Source organism: Rhinolophus sinicus, linkage group LG02, assembly GCF_036562045.2.
Source record: "Rhinolophus sinicus isolate RSC01 linkage group LG02, ASM3656204v1, whole genome shotgun sequence".
Lineage (NCBI taxonomy): Eukaryota > Metazoa > Chordata > Mammalia > Chiroptera > Rhinolophidae > Rhinolophus > Rhinolophus sinicus.
In genome coordinates, this window is record NC_133752.1 from 191,503,566 (window position 1) to 191,522,810 (window position 19,245).

General features: G+C 56.0%; 1 protein-coding gene and 1 long non-coding RNA gene across 4 annotated transcripts in view; one reads left to right on the forward strand and one right to left on the reverse strand.

Moving 5' to 3' along the window:
- Positions 1 to 11,793, reverse strand: part of ELFN2 (extracellular leucine rich repeat and fibronectin type III domain containing 2) — a 55,489-nt gene extending 43,696 nt beyond the window's left edge. For 2 of the 3 annotated variants that reach the window (XM_074326362.1, XM_074326365.1), the window contains exons 1-2: positions 11,369 to 11,793; positions 2,527 to 2,694 (exon numbers count right to left, since the gene is read on the reverse strand). The gene's annotated coding sequence lies outside the window, so the exon portion shown is untranslated. The remainder of the gene's footprint in view (positions 1 to 2,526; positions 2,695 to 11,368) is intronic. The other variant, XM_019752971.2, reaches the window with a different exon arrangement.
- Positions 1,556 to 5,911, forward strand: LOC141570172 (uncharacterized). Its single transcript, XR_012494124.1, has 2 exons — positions 1,556 to 2,015; positions 4,807 to 5,911. It is a non-coding gene; the product is annotated as an uncharacterized LOC141570172 (long non-coding RNA).
- Positions 11,794 to 19,245: the final 7,452 nt, after the last annotated feature.

Below are 19,245 nucleotides of genomic sequence, written 5' to 3' on the forward strand. Positions count from 1 at the left end.
AGGACAGCCCTGTCCCCTCTTCCCCAGCTCAATATGAAAACATGAACAAGGCTGATGGGTTAGAAAGAACAGCCACCGCTCCAGGAAGCATGTCCCAGGCTTACACCCGGTGCTCTGACGTCATCCCCTGCTTCACGTGAGGGAAGTGAAGCAGGAATTCTTATCATCCCCATTGCACCGATGAACAAACTGAGGCCCAGAAAGAAACGCGTCCAGGGCCACCCACCTAAAAAGTGGCAGATCTTTTGTCACTCAAAAGACAGTCATCCTGTCCGCCAGCCCCCAAACCCCTCACACGTCCCTCTTTGGACAACCTTTTCAGTCCCTTGCCTGGCCTGTCCCCTGGTGGTATCAAGGAGGTTGACAGGCCAGACTTCCCCTAATCTGTTACTCCCAAGGCACCATGAGCTACTCGCCTGACGCTCTGCGTGCTGTGAAGGAAGCCAAAAGGCATGGGGCTCAGGCAAAGGCTGGGGGGACACGGCCCACCTGTTAAAGTGCACACACAGGCCCCTGGAGCAAGCAGGGGGAAACATGGGACAGGACCCAGTCACACCTGGTTCCATCCTGGCTCAGCAACCAAGGCGCCATGTGACCACTGCGAGGCCCTCCGCTCTGGGCCCCACTTCCTGCTACCACGAAGTCAGTTCAATACCTCTACCACTTAAGGGTCACGGGGAAAAAGGGCACAATAAGGCAGATCGCTGGTGAGAAAGCACTGCTGTCCTCCCCAAGCATGTCAGAAAATCATTTTAAAATCAGTTTGAAAAGGAATCAGGATCGTGGTGGTGGTTACTACTTCCTGAGGGTCTATTAAGTGCCAGGAACCACATCAGGGGCATCACATACATTATCCCAAGTGACAGCAACCTCAAGAGGCATGTGCATCATCTTTGTTTCACACATTGGGAAACTGAGGCACAGAGTCATACAGCTGTAAATGCAGAGTCAGACGGCTCTGAATGAGGTGGTAGCAGAGGCTCCTGGGGGAGTTTTAGGCCTGGTGAGTTGGACATTTGGGGAGGCAGGTGTTAAATTCCAGCCCCAGCACTTGCCCGCTGTGTGACCTTGGGCAAATCACTTCCCCTATCTGATACCTCAAAGGCAGGTATCAGTGCCAGGCTTCTCAGAGTACAGCAAATATGAAGGATAGGGACAAAGTCATTTGGGGGCAAGGAGGGAACATGTGTCCAGATGGGGGACCTGTATGTTCAAAGGCCCAGAGGAGGGCGAGGGCTCAAGGAGGCAGCGGTAGGAGAGGCTGGCCACAGAAGTGGGAGGGAAAGCAGACAAGAGGGGACCTTGGGAGCAGGGACAGTGATGGTGCAGCAGGATCTCCAGTCCAGACACATGGATAGGCAGGATGAGCAATGGGAGTGGGGAGCACAGCTCAGACTACCCACTATGCCTCACTTCCCTCCAAAGGACCCCACTTCAGCCTGTGCCAGCAACATTAAGTCCACAGCAGCAGCCCCTCCCCCATCCATCACCCCCCCCACCATCCTCTTGCAGCACCCACCACGCCCACTCTGTTCCTGTACAGGCCCCCTCCAGAGCACCCATCACCAGCCCTTCCACGGGACCTCAACGCCTCAGCAGCCACAGCCCCTCCACGTGCAGACCATCACATCTTAGAGACGCATCTCCCTCTCCTTAGCAACCACCAACACTGGGCCCAGACAGCAAGCCTCCTCCCTTGTCTCCTCCTCTCTCCATAGAGACCACGATGCCACATAGGCGGATCCCTCTCCACGGCAACCACATCACTTAGCGCCTGCCCCAACAACAGTTCCCTCCACGTGGCCACCACCAACACAGCCTCAGTGACAGCAACAGCCTCAGTGACAGCGACAGCCTCAGTGACAGCGACAGCCTCAGCCTCTCCTCTCCAGGGCAGCCACCAGCCCCAGCCAGGACAGAACAGCTCCTGCAGGCCTCCCTGCCTGCCTTCAGCCTGCTAGTGTCAGACGGCTCTCCCTGCTGCCTCCAAAATTCAAGACACTGGATCAGGCCAGGTATAGATTCTGCCTTGCGTTTCCTGCTCCTAACCCACTCCCGGCCCGTCCGTCCGCCCCTCTCTACAATAGAAAGGCTCCCACCTGAGGTGAAATAGGCCATGTTCTCCCAGGCCATCCCCTGGAAACCAGTCCCCTGACCCCTAGCAGGTGCACAGATGCCCTCAGCCCTACTGGGGTGCAGGCAGGCCTGGCTCAGCCTCTCAGCTAGGCACAGGGGTAGAAGTGGGGTCTCTGAGCCAGCAGCATCTTCCTCCCTGCTCTCCTCAGTGACCAGTCCCAGCTCCCAAAAGGCCTATCACCCTGCCAGCTGCCTCACAGGCCCTATGGAAGGGAAGCTGGGGAGGGGCGGGGGGTGCCCGCAGCTGGGGGCACGGCTGGGCAAGGTAGGAAGGGACAAACAGAAGACAGAAGGGGGGGCCACATCACGGGGTTCGCAAAGCCAGGTCATGTGAGCCCGGCTCACATACAGCCACACACTCACACACAGTCAGAAGGACCCTGTCCTTACCAGACGTCTACAGGCAAAGGGGCCCCTCCAGCCAGCAAGGCTCTGTCCCTGGCCTGGTCTCAGGGAGGTCCCCACGGCAGCAGCAGTGGTGGTGGCAGCGGTAGCAATGGGGTCTCAGGTCCTGACCCAGCTCAGGCAGCAGCAGCTCCTCATCCAAGTCCTCTCCTTCTGTGAGGAGGCGAAGGGGAGAAAGAGGAGGGAGGGAGAGGAGAGGAGGAGAGAAGGGAGGGAGGGGGACAGCAGGAGGGAGGGAGGGAGGAGGGAAAAACGCTGAAGTCTTGAAGGGTACACTCACTTCTTTCTTAGGTTTCCCATGGCAACCGAATATACCACAAATGAATATCAGTGTGAGAGAGGGAGGAGATAGAGGCAGGGAGATGGAGAGAGAACGAAGATGGGGCAAGAGAGATGGAGGGAAAGGGCCTCAAGACCCAGATGGAGGGCTAGGGGCTCCCCACCCTAAGCCATAGGATTCAAGGGGGAGGGGAGGGACCAGGGGCCACAGGACTTTTAATCTTCCATGGCCCCTGGGCAGGAGGAGCAAGCAACAGATGGGTAGATTTTCTGAGAGTTGGAGGACCCTCACTCCTGCCCCACCAGCCCCATCCCATGTCCTTCACTCCCTACTGGGCCCCCGTGGCCTGGAAGTTCGTCCCAGCCCCACACATTAGTCACAGTCATGGCCACACACACCCTCACACTGACCTGACGTCCAGTGCCCACACACAGACCTCCCCCTTCTCAGGCCCAATCACACCATCCTTCTGTTGGTCACCCCAACACCAACACTACCCAATCCCCTCTACTGCTAGGCCCCATCCCCTCTGCTGCAGGGAACAAGCACCCCACCCTAGCCCACATCTCTTATTCAGAACTCTGCAAGGACCCACACATCCCCTCCCCTAGCCTGTGCCCCATTTCCCATCATATGTGCTCACACACCCTAAGAGCAAGTACCTGCCTGACTTCCACCTGCAGACACACATTCTCCCAGACAGACGAGCTCGGCCCAACCTTCCCTCCATCTGTGCGCACACATACACTCATCCCCTTCCCGTGAAGGCCCCTCTCCCTGTCTGGCCCTGCACCCCCCCAACAGCCCAGATGGTACCCCCCCTCCCCAGCAGGCAGCCCCCTAGACATCGTCATTCACAAACATATGTAGACCCACCAGAGTTGGCAGCCAGCAGCAGCTACAGAACAGAAACACACACACTCAGCCCCCTGCGCTGCCTCAACTCCATTACCCCCACCCAGAGGCAGAAAACAAGGGAGCAGCAGGCTTGCTCCTGGAAAGGGCTCCCAGGCCTGGGGAGGGAGAAGACAGGCCCCCAGCTACCGGGCTCATACGTGCATCCTGAGGCCAGACACCAGCAGGGACAGGACAGGACAGCACCCCAGGTTGCACACTGTACCCTCACACACACACCTGCACCCACAAGACACCAGGACAGCAACCTACACTCCAGAAGAATTTCACACTCCCTCAGACAGACATGCGTACACAGCCCCACATGCACTGTACACAGCTGCCCACAGAACCCAGACACAAGGGGGCCAGCCCCAACACGCAAACACACACAGGTGCCAACATGCCTGGAGACACTGCACAGACACATGTCAACACACCCACAGAAACACACTGACCCCCATTCACTGTGAACTGCCCAACACACACACACACACCTTTCACTATACACATCCAGACAAACCTGCCAGCGAGCGCTGGGGCCCCTACACAGGCTCACACGCCAAAACACACATCCCAAACATGTTCCCACAAGTGGACATCCACTCCCAGACGACACTCCAGTACACACATGACCACGCCTGCACACCCTCGGAGCACTCCCAGGGCAGCCACCGGTGGCGCCCCCCATCCGGTCCACACCCGTTACACACACACCCTTGCCAACAACTCAGCAGGCCTTCGACCCAACTCCCCCTCCGCCCCTTCCCCGGGTGCCTCCAGGGAGCCCAAGCCCGCCCCCGCCCTGCGCCGGCGGGTTTACGATCCCGCGCACCGCGCGGAGCCCAGAGGCCGTGAAATTGGCTGCGAGCGTCAGGGGATGCGGCTGCAAATTCTAAGCACAGGGAAGTAAGGCGGAAACTCGGCCGGCTGGCTGGCCGGCACGTGGGGCGGGGCACCGCAAAACTGCGGGTAGCTGGTCCTAGGACCCGCGGGGCCGCGGGCTGCAGCGCCGACCGGGGACAGGCGGCCCCGGGCGGAGTCTCTGTGAGCGCGCTCACGCCTCCGCCGCGCCCCCTCCCGCCCCGCAGCTCCCGCCCACCCCGCTCGTCCCTTCGCCACCGCGCACAGGCCCGGCCCGGTACTGCGCACGGGTGCACCGCGTGGGCCAGCCCGGGACTCGCACCGGGAGACAAACACACCCCGCCGTCCTCCAGACCTGGACCTGCCTCGGCCAGAGCGCCCACCGAATGAACGGCTTCGGGCCACAGATACAGTGACTCTGCGTCGCCTCCTCCCGGACGCCTTCCGGGCTCTCCGCCCTCCTCCCGGCTTCTCTGCTCCCACCTCCACCCCCGCCTCTGGCCTCTGCTCACACGCACAGCCCCAAGCTCAGCTCCACCCGCGCTCTTGTACCAAAGAAGGGGAGAGGGCATAGCTCTGTCCAAGACACTGGCACAGGCCCTCTCCAGACGCCCTCATCCCCACCGCATTACAAGCCTTTACCAGCTGTGCGGCCTTGAACCCATGACTGCAGACTCTGCTTCTGTCTCCTCATTTGTGCAACAGGAATGATGCGAGGGTCGTTCTGAGGATTGAATGAGGGACTCCTTGAATAGGCTTAGAACAGCAGCCAATAAACCCGGAAAATTATTAGTATTAGTCAGTATCAGTCGCGGTCTCGCTGCTGTGTCACCCAAGGCAAGACGCCTCACTCACTCTGTGAGCTCAGGCTTCTCTGGAAAAAGGGTGGCTTTGCTGCCTCCTGAGGTGTGTGGGAGGTGTCCATAAGATCGCTGGGAATTAGTACTAGCCTCCTCAGCTGCCATCCAACCCAAAACACAGGTGAATTAATCTGGAAATGCATTAAAAAATGCAGGTTCCTGGGCCCCACATCCACCCTACTGAATCAAAATCTCAGCAGGCAGGGCCCAAGAACCGACATTTAACAAACACCCAGAGACTCTGGCGCGCCCTGACAAAAAGGAGAATGCTCCGTTTCTTAGTATAATTTACGGTCTTGCGTGGTTGATGTCCAAACTATGTTCCCAACTCTCTTCCCAAAATCCACTCCAGGCTTTCCGACGTTGACTCACGTGTTCTCCCCACCTGGGCTGCCCCTTCCCAAAGGCCAGCTGGATCTCTTTCACAATCCTCCGGCCAAAATCAAACAAGATAATAGAGTGTTTCACCCTGTGCCTGGCTCATAGCAGGTGTGCAATCATGGGAGTCCTGCGATGCCCTGAGCAGAAGTGGTTCCAACCTCTGTGCCCGCTTACAAGGCTGGCTCAGCACATGGCCTCCAGCCTGCCGCACTAGCCCCCAACCCCCTCAGTAGGGTCACAGACTAAGGAGAAGCACTATCAAGCAAGCCCTACTATGTGCAGGGGCACTTGGCAGATGTCCCACGTGTCTCATGTCTCCTCCAGGACAGGAGCTCATCTCTGTGGTTCCCGCTTGAGCCCCAGCCCAGCAGTTACCCCTGTGTGAGACATGCTTATATAAGGATATATATGTAAGTGTATATGTGGACTGAATGGAAAATACGTCAGTCCATCCTCAATAGCATGTAGCTACAAGGAAGTTGTTTAACAAATATTGTTTGAGTCTCCACCTGCAGTGGAGCTGAGAGACAGAAAATGGCTAAACAAGCACAGCCATGACCCCTCCACCCCCTGCCCCGGTAATGAGAAGGGTGAGGGGGGGAGGGAGGAGGGCATGCCAACCCCACAGCCTCTCTCTCTCCAAGATCCAGGGAGAATTGTGTGGGGAGAGAGATGACAGAGACAGGCCAAGGAGGGAAACGGAGTCAGGCCTGAGACGTGGGACTGGGCCCAGAGCAGACTGGTCAAGTTGCCATTGGGAATTGCTCCCCACTTCCCCTCTGAGAGAGGAAGTGGCGCACACAGAGTCTCTCACACACACACACACACACACACACACACACACACACACGTGTGCCCTGCCCCCTCCCAGCCCCTCTGCACACTCCAGCTGGGGGGTAGGCAGCGTCCAGGCCCTTCTCATTCTCCTTCAGGCCCCCCAGCCGAGCTCCAGAAAACAGGTTCCATGCATCTCAGGAGGTGAAAGTGGAGATTGACAGAGAGGGAAGGAAACACACACATTCACACTCACACAGTCCAAGAACCACCCAGGGAACCAGGAATGAATCAAGGAGACAGATGGGAAGGGGGAGGGAACTCATCTAATTGACACCTACTATGTGCTAGACACAATGCTACACACTTGACATTTTCATACATAACGACCTAGGCAGTTAAGAATTTGGTACAATGATCCCCACTTTACACTGAGGAAACAGGGCCTTGAGGAAAGTGAAAGTGAACTTACTTGCCCAAGACACACATTGAGGAGGAAAAGAGGCAGAATTTGGATTTTGAGTCCCTGCCCTTTCCACAAGTGAGACTGGGAGAGTGTGGCAGAGTGGCCCAGGGTGCCACAGCTGAGGCCACAACAGACTGGGGCCTGGGGAAGATAGTGATGGGGGGCAGCGTCCCCTCTGTCCCCCAGGGAGCCCCACAGAGAGCCTGCTATGCTCCCCACCCCACCCCTGTGCAAGCGCTGTGGGAGAAAAGGGAGCAGGTTGCTAGAATGGCACTAGTCACTGAGGGGAGGGGCGCAGGAGGAATGGGGAGAGGGCCTGAGACCCTAAAGCATTTCTGCCCCTCTGTCCTTGCAGCCACCACCACACCCACTTCTTCCATACCGCAGGGTCACTGCCACCATTGACAGATGAGCAAAGCAAGGCCCAGAGAGGTCCCCAGTGAGGGATATCCCAAGATGGAAAGGTCCCCATGCAAACCGGTCTTGATGCGAGAGTCCTCCATGGGGCTTCCAGTCCTGGCTCCACCACTGTGTGGCCCTGAGCTGGTCTGTAACTGCTTTGTTTCTTTTCTATGAAATAAGGAATAAGAGCAACTCCACTGCAAAAGCCCTCGTGGGATTCAATGAATGCTGCTTACAAAGGGTTTCAGACGGGGCCTAGCTCTCAGACTCAATGGATATTACCTCATATCATTATTATTATCTCTATAATTATTGCTGTCAGCAGCATCATGCAACCAGCGCCCCTCCGCTCTGGACCCCAGATGTAAGCTTGCCCAGGTGACTCTCTGCGGCCTCCCTGGGGACTGTCTGCAGAGCTGAGGGGGAGATCTATTATTCCAACCCCCAAGACATGTCCCCAGTAACAATGGCAGTGCCTCTGCCCCAGGTGTTAATTGAGCCAGAAGAAGGTTAATTTAATAGGGGATTGGTCTGGGACAGCAGGAGGCAGAGGATTGAGTTAACCTTTTGGACCATTAATGCTGCCCCTGTTAAGGAGACTTCAGCTTGGAGGCAATCCTGCTTCCTGGCCGGCTGCTCTGCACAGCATACCATCACAGTAGAGTGGGGGTAGGGTGCTGGCAGGAGGGAGGGTCTGGGCCCGGAGGCACTGTAGCTGGAAGGGGTGAGGGCAACTGTGATGGGTATCATCCTGGTTCTACACGTGGATGCCACATTCTCACACTCGCTCGCTCGTCAAGCCTGCAAGGCCAGCAGCCACAGCGTTGCAGACAGTCGGAGAGACTGACCCCCATGTCACACACAGGATGAAGCAGAGGTGTCACTGGAACTAGTTCTGCAGACCTCAGGGGACAAGGGAGCCCACATAGGGCATGGGGCCCTCAATGACCAGGCTGACCCCACTAAAGAAGTGTTGACAGCTGGATGTACCCATTTCTGTCACCCTGACTAGCTCTGAAGTGGAAGAACAAGTAAGCCCTGGACTGGGAGTCAAGGGCAGCCTCTCCTATAGCCAATGACCTCTCCACCTTGGGCCCCTCACTCTGGCACCTCCTACTCCGACCCCCACTTCACATAGCACCCTGTCCCTCCATAAAATGAAAGTGCCCTCCGGGAAGTGACCTGCCAATCAAATATCTCTGTACCCACGGAGCAGAATGGAGGTGGGGGTGGAATTGTCAAAAAGAAATAAATATACAACAGCTTACTTTACCCTCCAGACCTCAGTTTGCTCATCTGTCAAATGTCCACATAATAGCAGCCAGCCTGCCAGCCTCACAGGACTGCTGTGAGGATCCAAGGAGAGAAAAGAAAGTTCTTTACAAAGTCTGACTTAAACCAAAATGGCAGGGGGGTGGGTACAGGGCGAGGTACAGGGGGAGAGCAGCTGCTCTGGGCTGGGGGACAGGAGGCCAGGGGATAGAGCCCACCCGAACTAAGCCCCCATATGTGCCAGGTGCCCAGCCTGGTGGCCCACCATCTCCTGTAAACCCCCCTCACCTCTCTAACCCCCCCCCAAGTAACATGAGAAACTGAGGCTCAGAGAGGTGATGGGAATCCCTAAATCACAAAATACAAAAAGTAACGACATGGCATTAGAGCCAAAAGTCTCTGGCTCCCTGGCTGTGGCCCCTTTCTGCTGTCACGTGCACTTATACATACACACACACTCACTCACCAGTACACATGTGCCCAAAGGTCTGTGCAACCCGGCTGGGACGGGGCCCAGAACAGGCACTAGTGGAGGCGCAGATGGGGAGGAGAGAGGGGAGACCATATAGGGGGCAGAGGAGATGAGCTATTAGGGAGGCAGGCCTTCAGGAAAGGGGTCCCACGCCACTCAGGAAATGGGGCCTCTTGGAAGGGACCCCTCACTCTAAAGCTCAATCCCTCTCCCCTTCTCACCCCTCACCACACAGGGGACGTGACCACACTCAGCCACACAGACAGTGACACCTCCCACACTCCCAATGACATCACATACTCCGACTGGTGGGGGTGACCCTTCTTCACATTGCTGTCCTAGTGACGTCACCGGCAACCTGGAGCTGATGTCACAACCAGAGGTTCTCACCAACATCACACATGCACACTTCTCCCTGATGCCCCCCTTCAATAACTCCTCTTTATTCCTTCCCAGGGGGCCATGGCCCAGAGGTCCCCACCCACGTACACAGCTCCAGGACACACAGCTCCCTAGGACAGGCATTTACCGACACCACCTCTGTGCGCCTGTGCATATGTGTGTGTGTATGCGTGCACTGCTTTCATAGGGCACACAGTTACACATATGTGCAGGCCCACATACCCTGCTGATGGCCTAGACACAAGTCCCACAGGTGCCCACAGCCCAGGGGAACAGGTGTGTGGGCCAGGCACACACATCTACACATGCAAATACTCCAGCCTCCATGATGCACCTCCCAGATAAAAAGTCCCTCAGTCACTAAAGCAGGCAGGCTGGGGCCTGCAGCCTCGGCCACATTCCTCCAGGTGCTGCCAGCACCCTGCTCCTCCCCCAGCTTCTCTCTTACAGCCTGGCCTGCTGACAGCGACTGCCGAGACTGCCGACAGCCAGCCGACAGGACAGCCGCAGCCGGGACACACACACACACACACACACACACTCCCGCCCAACACCTGTGTCTCTCAGCCAGGGGACCAAGGCAGTGTCCTCCACAGGCAGTCACTGGGGTGGGGGTGGGGTGGTGGGACACAGCAGGGAGCCCGGAGCTGCAGAAAGTGCCCTCAAGTACCATGTCCTCCCAAGCTGAGAAGGGTCAGTGCCACCATCCCTTTCTCATCTCCCTCCTTGGACACTCCTGACACAGGGCACCCTGGCTGCCTCTGTCCTGGACACAAGCTCCACGAGCACCCATACACATATACACACCAGCTCTCTTTCCCCCAAACATTCCTGCTGGACCACAGACGCTGTGTGTGTGTGTGTGTGTGTGTGTGTGTGTGTGTGTGTACAGAGAGAGCAGGGTCCACCCCTGCATACAGCCTGGTGTGCACACACATCCCTCCCCACGTGCACACAGCACCCTGCCGGCCAACACACCCACCCCTCCTGCCCCCTCCTCTGCCAGTTGCTGGAGCCCACACATGCACGCACGCACACACACACACACACACACACACACACAAGCACAGACACACACACACACACAGCCCGGCAGTGGCCCTGGCCCTGCCAGAACTGCAGTCTGACGATTTCTGCTGCTTCCCAGGGCTGCCTCTCTGTTTGTCCCACACCAGCGCAATGGAGAAAGCTTTTGCTAGGGTCCCCACCCTCCCGGTCTCCCCCACTCCTCAATTCTGATTCTCTTACCAAACCTACTGCCCTCCTGCGGGGAGGGGTGTAAAGCCCCACCCCGGCCCCTCTCCCCCGGAGCTAGCATCCAGCACCAATCAAAAACCCCTTACCAACTACGAAGATGAATGCCTTGCACCCGGCAGCACTCCGTGAAAGAGAGGGGCGAGGGCCCCCGATTCGCAAAGATGGGGGCAGAAGAGATTCGGTGTGGCACTGGCTGGCACCACCCCCCCAAAAATACTCACCTCACCGACCGTCCTCTGCGTCCTCCCGCCTCCGCCCACCACTACCACCACACCGACCCCACCCCCACCCCCGCACAGGGTGGTCCCCGGAGGTTTCACTGGGATCCCCAGGCACAGGAGGCAATGGGGGTGGCTTTCCCCGTCTCATTCTCCCCCTGCTGCGTCCCCTTCCAAGCCCCACCCCCACTGGCGGAGGAGGTACCCTCCGGTTTTTGCCCCTACTCCCACCCTCTCCCCGTCCCCCCTAGCTGTGGGGGCTCAGATCCGGAGGAATTCACTTACCTCCAGCCCCAGCCGGGATCCAGGCCGAGCGCCGCCTCCGGTAGCGGCTGCTGCGGGGCCTGCGGGTGAGTGTGAGTGTGAGCGCGGGTGCGGGTGTGCGCGGCGCCCGGCGGGCTCGGCGCGTGTCGTGTGTCTGTGGCGTGGCCCGTGTGTGTGTCTGCGAGCGAGCGTGTGCGCGCAGACACCGCCACCCCCGCCTCCCGCCGCCGCGCCTTTGCCTCAACCCGGCCGGCCGCCCAAAGGGGGCCGAGCGCCGCGGGCGTCAGAGCCAAGGGTGGCCGTCTGTCCGTCCGCCCTCGCCGCCCCGGCGCCCGCTCCCTTCGCAGGCCTTTCCGCAGCGATACCCCTCCGCCCCCTCTTCCAGCTGGATCCTTCCACGGACACACGCACACTCGCAGGCACACACCCGCGTGGCGGGGGCCGCGCCTGGCTCCGCTGCTGCAGCTGCAGCGCCCGGAGAGGCGGCTGCGGCCCCGCGGACCGCGGGGCCCCAAGCACCTGCTGGGTGCGCCCCCGGCCCCGCCTCGGCCCCCAGCCTCGCTCACCCCGCGGGGTCCCGGTCCTGCCGCTGATGTCGCTGTGGCGAGCGCATTCAACAGCTGGAGGCAAACTTGCCGAGGGGCTGGGCGCCCGAGGTGCGCAGCGCCCCCCAGCGCCCGCCGGAGGACGCCCGCGTCCCCGGGACTCCACCTCCACGCGTGGACCCCCACCCCCCTTCCTGACCCTATCTCCAACCTCCAGCGTCCTGGCTCCAGCCGGGGGCGACCCGAGAAGTGTGACTGATCATTCCCATTTTTACAGGCGAGAGAACTGAGGCTCGGTGAGAAGAGTGACTCCCCCAAGGTCAAACGGCGAGCTTGATAGCAGAGACAGTGTTACACTCCAGATCTCTCTACCCTTGTGCCGGGGCTCTTGGCTACTGCTCACTACCTTTCCCCACCTCTTCGAGGGTGCCCAAGGGTATACTGGGCTCTGCTGCAACCCAGAGATGCTTCCTAAGCCTTCACGCCCTAGAGCCTCCCTGGCCAACACCCCCACACATATGCGCTACCTGCAAAGGGATAAACGCTAGGGGCGGGGAAGGGGAAAGATAGGAGATGCAGAAAGAAATTCTGGCATCTGGGGCCTGTACCCCTGCACTTTGAGGCACACAAGCACCGGGTAGGGAGATTCGGCTCGTGTCACTGACACAGGAAGAAACAGGCGCTTTTTCTCCATTCCTGGGATCAGTAAACCCACATGCTGAAGCCCTGCCTGGGCAACCCCTGTGAATCTCAATCACTTTGATGGGGCCGCCTGCGCCAGTGCCTGTCCTCAGGTAGCTAAGCCAAGCCAGGGCTGCAGGAACTCCCAGCAGGTGCATCTCATTCAGGCCAGGAATAGGGGAGATTCTGGAAGGAGCCACTGCCTGAGCTGAATCTTGACGGATGAGTAGGAGTTGGTCAGCTGAAGAAGGTGAAAAAGGATGTCCCAGGCTGCGGGAACAGCATGTGCAAAGGCACAGAGGCGTGAGACAGCTTGGCGTGTGTGTGCAGGGGACTCCACGAAGTGGGGTTTTTACTAGAGCAGAAAGAACGTCTGTTCATAAATTCCTCCCTCCTGTCAACTGAGAACAGGAAAGCTGGTCCAGGGTGGGGCTGGGAGGGCAGACAAGCCCTGGGACACAGGCCACCGTTATCTCCGAGTAGGAAACAGACTTGGGCGTTCCACCTCTGCCCTTCACAACTGCGCTTCAGGCTGCCTGGCACACTCCTACCCACCCTTCAAGGTCCCTCGCTGCAGAACCAAACAAGTCATTATGCTGTCTCCGCCCTCTAAACTGAGCCCTCCTAGAGATCAGGGGCTGTATGGAACACACTGTATGTCCCCCGCGCAGGGTTGGGTATGAAGTAGGGTCCCCACCCAAAGTCCTTGCTGGAAGAACCTTCACCCACCGCCCCACCTCAGGCGCAGACACAAAGGCCCCTGCGCCCTCTGGCGGATATAGCGCGCAACCGCAAAGAGCTCGCCAATTCACCCCTGTGGCTGTGAGCTCTCCCACGCGCAGACCCCTTCAGGGGTGGGCACTGGAGGAAGTCCCGGCTCTGACCCAAGAAACTGAGCGATGTTCCCAAGGAACGCCGGGCAGCATGCGGCAAAACAGCCTCTTCTGGTTCTGTTTGCATGACTTTCCCAGTCATCTGCCAAAGGGCAAATCACTCCCGCTCTCTGCGCCTCAGTTTCCTCTTTTGTGAAATGAGAATGACAAAAGCAGCCCTGTCCCCAGCACCATACTGGGCTCACCACATGGACACTCCCTTCCCTCCAGGTCTAGCTAGATTAGCTCTGAGCTGCTTTTGAGCTCTAAAACGTTCTAATATGCTCCTTTTGAAGACTTTTCCCCTACCAGGCAGACATAACCTGGCAAGACTTTCAAATGCTTAACTGAGTCAACACCACCAGATAGAAGATGGAATTGGCCTGGGTTAACCAAGGGTCATGGCAGACCATACCATGTGGACATCCAACTGGGCTTTCTCTAGATTGGCACTGTCCCAAAGAACTTTCTGCAATGGTGGAACTGTTACATAGCTGCACTGTCCACTAACCACATATGCCTATTGAGTGCTTGAAACTATGGCTAGTGGGACTGAGGAACTAAACTTTTAAATGTTATTTTATTATTTTTTATTTAAATAGCTATCTGTGGCCAGTGGCAACCATGTTGGATGGTGCAGGCCCAGAAAGACAAATAAAATAAAGCCCAGAGAGAGCTAACACACACACACACACACACACACACACACACACATACACACACACAGGACCCTGAGCACCCCGACCAGGCCTGGAGGCAAGGGGCGGGGGGGGGGAGGTGACGAGATTGTGTGGAATCTCTAGGTGGACAGGTAAGGTTAAGACAAATGTGAGCAGCAACATGTCCATCCCATAGTCACTGTCCTAGGTTAGGCCCTGCCATCTTTCACCTGGACACCTGCAACAAGCCCCCTCATCACCCACCTATTAAAAACCCTCTGGTAGCTCCCCAGAGCCCATGCAGGGATGCGGTATGTTTCATTGTTCACGATATCAAATGATCAGCAACAGCTGCCTAGATGCTCCCTCTACAGATAGTGTCGTGATGAATTGGTGATGTCCGCCTAGGGTGCAGACACGAAGACCAGTGATACACCCTCTCTGCTAGGGAATAAAATCCAAACTCTTTATCTTGCCCAAACAAGACCCTTTGCAATAGGGCCCTTACCCCTCCAGCATTATCTCCTCTCACCCCACACATGCTCTGGGTCCCAGTGACACTAATACCTGCCCTTTCCAGAATATGCCATGAATCTCTCACTCCATAATCTCCACACCTGTGTGCTTTTGATCCTGCTGATCCCTCAGCCTGGAAGCCTTTCCTCCTCTCATATTTCTTCTCCACCTGTCTACTTCCAGTCTATCACCAGGTACTGCTCAAAGGCTGCCTCCTCAGGGAGGCCTCCCCTGACTTCCCCTAAGCTAAGCTGGCCAAGTTACTTCTTCCTCCACTGGCTCCCAGAACACTCTGTGTAGGCCATAATGACAGCACACATCACATCATATTATTATTCATTCTCATGCATCCTCTCCTAACTTATTCCTCACATGATCACCTCTATCACGGTAGGTACCGAGTATCGGAGGCTCACTTGGGGCCAGGCACTGGCCCTTTTAATACATTATGTTCATTAATAAGTTGCCAAAGTGGACATTGGGAGGGGTTGTTCTGGGCACCAGCATCTTTCCTTCTTCCCACCAACACCCTAATCTCCTCTCTCCCCGCTGCCATGTACAGTCTTAGGGAATGTGAATTAAGGTGCCTCTCCCTGCCCCTTGCTGGGCCTTGAGTCATGGGTGGAGTATTGATGTGTGGACAGGAGAAATGGCCAAAGCAGAACCATCCCAGAAGGCTCAGTGCCGGACAATAGGCAGGTATTTCCAGCTGCTTGGACCCCGGTCCTGAATCCCAGAACCCCATCTGCTCTGGGATCTATCTCCCAGTGGGGCCTGGAAGCTGCCTCTAACGGCCCACCAATAAGTGCCCTTTCTACCAGCGTTGACCAGATGTGGTTCACATCCAGATGACCCCACTGCCCTGGCCACTCACCATGAGGACTTTATCCAGGAGCTCTTCTTTCTGCGGAGCTTACAGAAGAGAGCAGGCAGAGTGAGAGAAACATATAAATGCTAAAAACTGCGTGCACTGTTCAAAGGGAACTAACAAGATCAACCCTTTGAACTTAGGTGAATTTTTTTTCACTTGGTCTACATGGCATTTTGCGTTGATGCTAAAAAAATTAGGTTAAGTGACTCTTTTAGAGAAACACAGGCACACACCACACAGGAGAGTGTATGAGGTGTCACATTCCTGTTTTGGACCCAGACTAAAAATGAGATTTTCTGCTGTGCCACCCCAATGCCGGAACTGAGGGCTATGGTCCCTGGGGGCAGGAACCAGTGATGACACACACAACCCAGAAGGAAAAGAAAAAAAATGAAGATTTACCCCCAAAACCTCTGCCCCTTGCCTGCCATAGAACCATCCCAAATGGAATATGAAAACACAGAACATGAAAACTCAGGGAAGGTGGGTCTTTTATCTAGGGGTGTTTTGTTTATCTGAGCATGTGACAGGTCAGGGTAAGCAGGGTTGAAGGTGAGGGTTAGAGAATGAATAATCCCTCGGCCTCATAAGGATGAGAGGAGTTGGAGCTGGGGAGTTGAGGAAAGGTGGGTGGGAGGCAGGAGTGGAGACTATAGGTCATGAGGAAGGTGAGAGGAAGGGAAGCCCCCAGAGGAGGCCTGGTTGTAAGGGGATTTTGGAGAGCACACACATTTCTAAGAGGGATTTTTAAATTGTTTTTCTGTGGAGTGTGCAAAAATAGCCCCTCCACCACTTTAGCCTCCCCGACCACCTTCCCTCCCCCACTCCCTCCAGAAAAGTCTGCACGCTTGTTATGTTAGTCATCTGTTACTGTGTAACAAATTACCTCAAAACTCAGTGGCTTAAGTCAGATATACATAAATGTAAATGTAAATATATATGTATATATATATGTATGTATGTATGTGTATGTCTATATATACATATATACATATATACATATATATATATATATATATATATATATATATATGTATGTATGTATATATATAGTTTCACAGTTCCTGTGGTCAGAAATTCAGGAGTGGGTGATTCTGGCTTAAAATCTCTCATAAGATTGAGTCAAGGTGTTTGTCTGGGGCGCCACCGATCTGAAGGCTTGACTGGGGCTGGAGGATCTGCTTCCAAGATGGTTCATTTTTGTGGCTGGCAAGTTAGTTGGTGCTGCCTCTTGGCAGGAGGCCTCAGTTCCTTGTCACATGGACCTCTCAGCAGGACTGCTTGAGTGTCCTCAAGGCATGGCAGCTGCTTCCCCCAGAGCAAGAACAGGGAGGACACCGCAATGTCTCGTGTGACCTATCCTCAGAAGTTACACCCTGTCATTGCAAATTCCTATTGTTCACACAAGTCTAACCTGTTCACTGTAGGAGGGGAAGACACAGGGTGTGAATTCCAGGAGGAAGGAATCATCAGGAGCCATCCTGGGAGCCAGGGGGCTTGAGATCAATTAATTATATTTGGGGGAAGTTGAGGACGTTCTCTGTTCTACCTCCAGACTAGCAAAGGTGAAAACAGAACTAGGGGTGTGGATACCAGAGCTGGAGGATCTGAGTCCATAGAATTCTATGATTCTGAGAGTATCTAGTCCTATAGTCCATGAATCAAGGGCAGCTCAAGGCTCATGGGGCATGAAGAATGTACATACATTTCCTGATGAGGAACCTAGACAAGAGTGAAGGGTGGCTGGGGGTGTGGCCCCCATGAGAGGGTGCCTATGAGGGCCAGAGGCTAAGGTCACACTCTGGGGGATATTTTGAAGTGTCCAGTTATGGGAGGAAATCTCACCAGGGATGCTGAGGTACCCTGCTTGCCTGGCGTAGAGCTGAGATTCTTGAGTGGTGAGGTTGGCCAGTCTGCCTGTCCACTAGACTCAGCAGAGCAGGCCTAGAGTGTGCCCTGGACAGGGAAGGAACGGGAGTCCCCCAGTTGATTCTCCTGGTGTGTCCACTAGAATGTGAGCAACTCCCAAACCCGGCCATGTCTGACTCAGTCTGTGCCCTAGGTGCCCAGCGTCTCGCCAGGCACTACCAGGGTGCTTTTGGAGGGTTCTCATGAGCTGTCCCACCCAATGGTGCAAGGGTTAGACTGAGTGTCCTCCTGCTCCAACACAGGTGAGGTCTGCAGGCATGTGCAGCCCTGTGACAGACCACTACCCCCAGCCTTCTGATCCAGGGGTCTCCTGAGACACCCCCAGGAAGAGCTGGAAGAAGATGGGGAAGTCTCACCTGACTTATGCTGCCCACTAGCCAGAGACCGCTAAGCCCCGCACTGAGGAGTGGTGTGCCTTTTGGGTCTAAAGGCCCTGAAATGAGGCTCCAGAATTCTGTGGTCCAGGGATCCTGCTGGACCCTTAGGCCTGGGCCCTACAGCTACAGCAGGGGGGTGGCGTGAATCTCAGCTGGCTCAGCGACCATGAGGCCAACCAAGCCGCCTGTGTTATTAACCCATCTATCTGGCTATGCCCAGAGGGATGCTGGGAGTGGAAGCAGACTTGCTGCCACTGCCTGGGTCCAGAACTAGGGCAGCTAGAGGCCCCTGGGAGCTGGAGGTCACTGGCCTCATGGCCAAGCTTGTCACTGCCGACCTGATGACGACTCCAAGTCTCCAGATGCTACAGGGGCCGGAGAGGTGCTGACTGGCCGGTTTCCTCGTGTTCTTTCTCTGCTCAAAAACTTCTAAGCTCTGACTCCATGGGGTAAGACAGCAACTCCTTACACCAGCATCTGGAGTTCTCTGCAACCTGGCCACATTCTACCTAGAATCATAATAATAGCTCCAAATGGGGGCGTTTACTCTCTTTCAGGCTCGATGCCAAGTGTTCCCCATGAATTAAATTCTCAGTGAATGATGACACAATCCTACGAGGACTTAGTGTTGTTATTCCCATTTTGTTGACGAGGCTCAGAGATGCTAAGATTGCACAGAGAGAAAGAAGTTGGGGGAGCCATGCTGCAGCTGCAGGATTCTTGGGGGGGTTTTAGGCTGGTAATCCCATCCTTAGTTCCCACATAGCTCGTCATTCCCAGAATCTTCCCTTACCTAATGTTCTCTCAATCTAAAACCCCAATGTCTGAAGGTCCATGTGGGTGGGCCAATAGATGTATGTTCCCAAAGCTCTGTGGGGAATGACAGATGTGTGTATCCTCTACCAAGTTACTCAGGCCCAAAACCCAGAGGCCACCTTCATGCCACCTGGGCTTCCTGCAAATCAGCTTCATCAACAACCCCCGTCAGCTCTGCCTTCAAAATGTACCCTAACCCAGCCCCATCCCTCTCTGTCACTGCCACCGAGGCAAGGGCAGGGTCTGTCCTATGCATCTGTGCTCAGAATCTGGCACGCAGTAGGCACTCGAAAAATATTTGTTGAATAAAATGATCAAGTTCATGTCTGAGGGAGGGAGGGAAGGAAGGAAGGAAGGAAGGAAGGGAAGGGTAGAGAGGGAGGAAGGAAGGGGTGAAGGGAGGGAGGGTAACTACTTGAGGAAAGAAAATGTATGGGAGAGCAGAAAGGCAAGTTCTGCCCTGGGAGCCAGGGGTGGGGCACTGACCAAAAGGAAACCTTCACACCAGAAGAGATGTGGGAGTTACCTGTCAGTCTGACAGGTAGAGAGGGGCAGATAGGCAGTGCCCCTGGGAAGCACAGGTGCAGAGGCATGAAATGGCCAGGACAGTGCGGCAACTGAGACCCAGGAAG